Raw genomic sequence first — 6,653 nt, 5'->3', positions numbered from 1 at the left:
ACACTTTGTTGGCAACAGTCAAAACAACTGAATCGCCGAGCGGCTGATTAGGGGAATCCTTGTTTACACGCTCAAAAGTTCAGTCCAAGATGCAGTTCAGATCCTTTTGTTTTATTGATCTTCAAAACATGCATGCAGCATACAAGAAAAAAACGAATCCACAAGTTCGAGCCGTGATCAAGCGCAAAAAAATATCCAAAGCTTAAAGCAGTCAGCAACAAGTAGATGTCCCACATTACCCGCTCACTGAAACGCACCAGGTGAGCTAAACAGGCAATCTTACTAATCACTGCTGACACCATGTGATCAAAACTAGGCCTATTCACCACACCCTTCATAGTTACCGTTTCTGATCACTTGCAAAAAACTGCAAAAAAACCCCCTTACAAATGGAGTCCACCCCCGTCCCTCAGTGAGGTCTAGAAGCACAAGATCTATGTCCAGCCATTCAGTAAAGACACTGCTACATGGCTGTACATCTTATTTTATTGACCAATTAGATGAGCCCTTGTATGATATATTACCTACCGTAAATTAAGTTGGAAAAAAAGTTAACAAGTCAAGAAAAAAGGTAAAAAGCTGATTGAAACGTTTAAAAGTAAAGTTCAAAAGTTAATAAGCCTCGTTAAAAATTATATTTAGGTTAACAAACTAAAAAAATTTAAGTGCCAGTATCAGCATTAATGCATCTAAGGTTATGTTGAACCAAAAAAGAGTGTTTTTTTTAACTCTCAGAGTGTTTTTTTCATGAATTTCTTACAAAAGCACTTTTTTTATTTTTCTTAATATATTCTAACAAGTTGGGGTTTCTTGTTATTACATTGACATTCATTCTTGCCATCAAAATATACATTTTTTTCATGTTACAAAGGTAATAAGGTCTTGTCCAGGATTCCAATAACAGTATTGGCATGAAATTTTTATTAACCCTGAGTGACCTATATAGGGTTTAAAATAAATTCAAATCAGTAAACTGATCATTAGTTATTCATATGACAATTCAACAGGTCTATTTATATATTACCGTAACAATTTCTATAGAGTATCAAAAGTGCAAACATTTAAGTGGTTTATTATTAAAAGAAATATCAATTTGATTTGTTAATATAAAAAGATAAATACATAAAATAAAAACATGTTTTACAATTTATTGAAAATGTTTATTATTTGAAATGCTTTGAACATGATTACTCATTAAAATAAATGTAGAAATGAATTATTTAAATATTGATATATTAAGCTAGTGTGTTAGGTCATGTATAATTATTTTAACAGAGAACAATGCGACTTCTGGATTCATCAATCTGCAGAGCAAATCAAAATGGAGTGCCAAGTGGGCCACAATGTTATTTGAATCTTTAATCTTCTTAAAACAAATTCGGGAAACTAATAGAAGGTATTAAATTACTTGTAAATTCCAATATTACCATCTGTGTTTTTTTTACAATGTAAAACATATCTAATATGTTAGTACTTAACTATTACAGGGGCACTATGGTACGATGCAACCCAAACCACCTAAGATAAACTGTATTAATGTGAGGTTAAAGTAAACCTGTAATGATTTCACGGCTGTTTATTTGTGTTACCTTCAACATTCCATACTGAGCAACATCAAGAAGCTCTGATCTAGATCTGCTTTGTGTCTCTGGCTTTTATCTTAACCCTCTGTCATTCTCTAACTTTCATAAACCCAGTGGTTACATGATCATTTTACCTACTGATTTCCGGTTTGGCTCCTTTGTGTGTCTAATTTGCCTCTAAAACTATGTTGTAAAGTAGGGTTCAAAGGACCAGCCCAGATTCCTCTAAGCACCAGTTCTAGATCTGAATGGTTTCAGTTCTGACTCACAGGTTTTTTGTTTTCCTTGTGATAATGGTTGGTTCATCCCTTCTTGGGTCAGACCGTGACTCACTGTCAGAGAGTGTATTAGTTGTGGGAAATATGATGGATCTCAGACATAAGCGAGAGTGTTGCATGATGAGCAATGCGTGATCAGGGAGTAAACTCCTCATGCAAAACACACCGTGATTCCTCTGTTATCTGCACCTCTTGAGGTTTTTATACTCAACCCATTGAGACTCCTCTATGCTCCTTCATTGCAGCTGGAGATAAGCTGATGAAGCTCAGGGAGGGATGCAGTGTGTTGAGAATCTGCTATCTGCACATACCAGAGTGCACAGAAGCTCTGATTTCCAGTGTATTACAGCAAATATAGAAAGAATGAACAAAGCTCCGCCTCCAGCATTACTCCAGGAAACGACCCCAATTAAATATGTCTGATCCGCTGGGGATGTTTTCAATGAAAGTTGCTCCTAACTTTGTTTGACTTCATGATCTAAAGGCAGGTGGTGGGATTTCTATGATTAATTCATTAATTCATAATGAACTAAGCTTAAGTTGTTGTTCTTTTCATTGTAAAGCTTGATAAGATTTAAATTAGCTGATATATCTTCAAGTTTGCGTGTAAATATTTACCATTGGCAAGTCTCTCTGCAGGTCTCTATTGGTTTTACCTCAGTTCAGAGGTGGATCATATTACTGGTGAGGGGCCTCTTTATACTGGTAGGCCACTGTTTGGAGTTGGAGTGGTGTAGGGGGGGTGGCAGTAGGAGGCAATATTTAGGTTTGGTCTTTTTGCAGCGCCTAAATCAAAACGGCTGAACTGCTTTCGTAGAGAATGAGCTTCATATTCTATACATATGTGTAGAAGCAGACCGTGGCTCAAGAAGTGAGGTTTTACACCTGTGACCTAAAGTAATCATGCTTGGATTGGATAGATCAGATTGGATATCTGCTCTGGTGCAATTTGCCGTCATTGATCCATTAGTGCTGAAACGGATTGCCATCAGGGCAGAGTTCGGAGGTCGTTCTGTCGAAGCCTCAGTGGGGGCGACACCTGACTCACAGAGACAAAAGTTAGAGAAAGCTGGATGTCTGGCCAGAAGCGCCAAGTCATGTGTGGTTAGATAAACAGCCTTTCCTGTTGAGCCCTTATGAAATGAGGTGATTATTTTGTTTAGGAACTAAATGTAGCTTGAGATGTCTGCATGGGCGTAGGTTTGCATAGGGACCATAGGGACATGTCCCTACCAAAATTTTGGAACAACCTACTTATCCCTACCAACAATTCCATGTCAATAACATGTTTATAATTTACAATACAGCGTTGTTGCAGCAGTAGAGGGGATGGAGAATATTGACAGATGAAAACATTTTTGTTTATATGTTTTTTTTGCAATGGTATTGTAATGGAATTGGTATAATTCCTACTCCAAGTGGGTCGCTCTGTGAGCTAAAGACATGTTTCAGAGTCTCTATTATAAACCAGTTAACGATTAATCGATTACTAAATTTGTTGAAATTTCAATAATCAATTATTCCGATGAATTGTTTCAGCCCAAGATAAAATACATGATATGGGTTAAATAGAGTAACTATTTGAATCTATTATTTTGCTTTGTTTCATGATACAGAGAGAATATTTAAAAGATAAGAGTGGCTTTTACCTCTGCACAATTGTATATCTTCTAAAGAAAAAACAGGATAAATCCACATATAACAGACATATTTAGACTATATTTTGTTAAATAGGCACAAATTTACTTTCTTTGACGCTGGTAATTTCAAATGCAAACCTTTTCAAAGTGGAAAAAAGTCATAATTCCTCATTCATTAGAGCCGATGATGCTTTAAACATTGATAAACAGCATCTAGCTTATACATTTTTTTTTACAAATGTAGCAAGAAATGCTTTTCCCTTTAAACAAAATATGCCCTCATTTTCACGTCAGCATAAAAAACAGAGCATGCATAATTTTGCATACAACCAATGACATCAGACCAATATTGTCCCTACCAAAGTTGAATTTAAACCTACGCCCTCGGATTTCTGGGGTGATATCTAAGGTTAGAAGAGATGCAGGGTATAAGGCGCTTCAGTGATATTTATAACAGAATGTTTTACACCCTAATTCCTCACCTAATTGAAGTAAGGGTATTTAATTTTTAATGATGAAGCTAGGTCAAACTGCTGAAGGTTAATGGGGAAGGATGAATCTCAGGGCTTTCCTGTCAGATGTCTTAATGCCCACCAGCTGCATCTTAGAAAACACACTCACACACTCACTCAGGGATAAAAAGAGGGAGTTGTTTCCAGCTGACCCACTAATACCAGTAGTTCATCTGGTCGTTCCCTCACACTCTGACACACTAAGCACTGAACATTCCTCCTTTATCCCTCAGATATTTATAGACGCATGTCTTTGCCTGATCTTTCATCTGCTCAAAGCTGTCATGCTGAGGGTGTGTTGCTATGTCCAAGTGTTTCTCTGAGATCCCTGTGTGTCTGTGGGAACTTCCACTAGTGTGTGTTGATGGACAGTTGTTACTCAGGCTGGGACCGCTCTGCTCGAGTTGCTTAAACTTGCTGGACTGAGATCCATGTTTGTTTCTCTTTTAAATCACTTTCATGCCTGGATGAACTAACTTGTTTTTCTTCATTTCTTTTCCGTTTTTGCCAGGAAAAAACGTTCATGCCAGCTGGGTTTATTCAATTCTCCTTGCTCACTGTTCACTCTGTCTCACCCGTGGTCCCCCGGGCCTTTCATCGATGGAAGAGAGCTGCAGTCATTACGCTGATAGAATCCACAAGTCAGTTCTCACAGAACTAGCCTCAGAGAGGGGAGATCGACCTGGTTCTAGGGGTCGACCCGCTCCCATGGGGAACAAAAGATTCGGGTCCAGTTGAACAGAGGAATCGAGGGGGGGCATTGGGGGGAATTACTGGGAAAGAGCTGCAGCATTAGGAGAATCAGGGCTGAGCTGCATCTGAAGGGACTGAATGACTGGATTCCTCTGCAGCCTGGAACTATGTTAGTGTTTTCCAGGTCGATAATTATGGAAACAATTACAGAAATATGGACACATGTCAAAGTCTATGTCCTTCCTTCCTTCCTTCCTTCCTTCCTTCCTTCCTTCCTTCCTTCCTTCCTTCCTTCCTTCCTTCCTTCCTTCCTTCCTTCCTTCCTTCCTTCCTTCCTTCCTTCCTTCCTTCCTTCCTTCCTTCCTTCCTTCCTTCCTTCCTTCCTTCCTTTAATTACAGAAATAACGACATATGTCAAACTCTATGTCCTTCCTTCCTTCCTTCCTTCCTTCCTTCCTTCCTTCCTTCCTTCCTTCCTTCCTTCCTTCCTTCCTTCCTTCCTTCCTTCCTTCCTTCCTTCCTTCCTTCCTTCCTTCCTTTAATTACAGAAATAACGACATATGTCAAACTCTATGTCCTTCCTTCCTTCCTTCCTTCCTTCCTTCCTTCCTTCCTTCCTTCCTTCCTTCCTTCCTTCCTTCCTTCCTTCCTTCCTTCCTTCCTTCCTTCCTTCCTTCCTTCCTTCCTTCCTTCCTTCCTTCCTTCCTTTAATTACAGAAATATCGACATATGTCCAACTCTATGTCCTTCCTTCCTTCCTTCCTTCCTTCCTTCCTTCCTTCCTTCCTTCCTTCCTTCCTTCCTTCCTTCCTTCCTTCCTTCCTTCCTTCCTTCCTTCCTTCCTTCCTTCCTTTAATTACAGAAATATCGAAATATGTCAAATTCTGTATCCTTCCTTCCTTCCTTCCTTCCTTCCTTGAACTGTTGTCTCTTACATGTTAAAGTATCTCTATAGGACTCAAAACGTTGCGTGGAGACGGATGTTTTACAGTAAAACTGTTTAGGAGTCCTGGTATAATTCCTGTTTCTGGATATGAAGTTCACAGTAGCCCTCTTTTAATGCTTCTGTTCAGACTTCCTTAAATTCGGATAGACTCCTGTAAAAGGCTCAGAGGAATCCTGGTACGACATGCTTATTTGTCCGATGTTCTGTCTACTTTAGATGCAAAACAAACTTAATGATGCTTTGATGAACCTCATGTTATAAAATGTCTCTATCAGTTCAGACTGGTCTCACTGCGACACTGACTTATATTATTGACTTCTACATGTCTGTAGTTTCCTCTGCACATTCACAGAGCCACATGTGGGACTTGCGTGCTAGCTAGATGGTAGTTGAGGTTATTGTGGGGCAATAAGCAGCCAATAAGGCAACGGCTGAAATCCCACTGTGGTGATGGTTTTCCTGGAGAGTCCACAGCTATACTGGATCTGGCTTGTTTTGCGGTTCTTCTTTAAATCTCAGCTTCCATTTTTTCATCGATTTACATGCATACAGTAGATTTGTACAGTTAGCAGTACCTTGGTCCAAGATGCTCAGTATAGGTAATCCTCACAGTCTGAAAACAGATTTACTGCTCTTTAAAGGCAAATTTCAGGCTCTTTTCAAATTTATTCCAGAAGAGCAAAAAATAATCAAATAAATAGATAGAAATGGGTTTCTTGAACCCCTTTATAACTAATACATCAGACCAGCATTCTGCTCAGTTGAAGTCTTCTAAGGTTTGCATCAAATAATAACCTTTAGTTTGTTATTTCCTGTTAGGCATAGGCCTATATTATAATGCATCATGTTGTTATGCATCTGGTGTAGGTTTTATACTCTAGCAGGGGCTTGACAGGCTAATATTTGCAGGTTAATTAGTCAAAAAGTGATGAACTGAGAGGTTGGTATTTGTCTGAAAACTAAGTTTAATAAAAGTAGCTCTTCTTATTTCATTTCTTAGT

Source organism: Cyprinodon tularosa, unplaced genomic scaffold, assembly GCF_016077235.1.
Source record: "Cyprinodon tularosa strain WSP-4 unplaced genomic scaffold, ASM1607723v1 ctg24, whole genome shotgun sequence".
Lineage (NCBI taxonomy): Eukaryota > Metazoa > Chordata > Actinopteri > Cyprinodontiformes > Cyprinodontidae > Cyprinodon > Cyprinodon tularosa.
Note: the sequence above shows the minus strand (reverse complement) of the source record.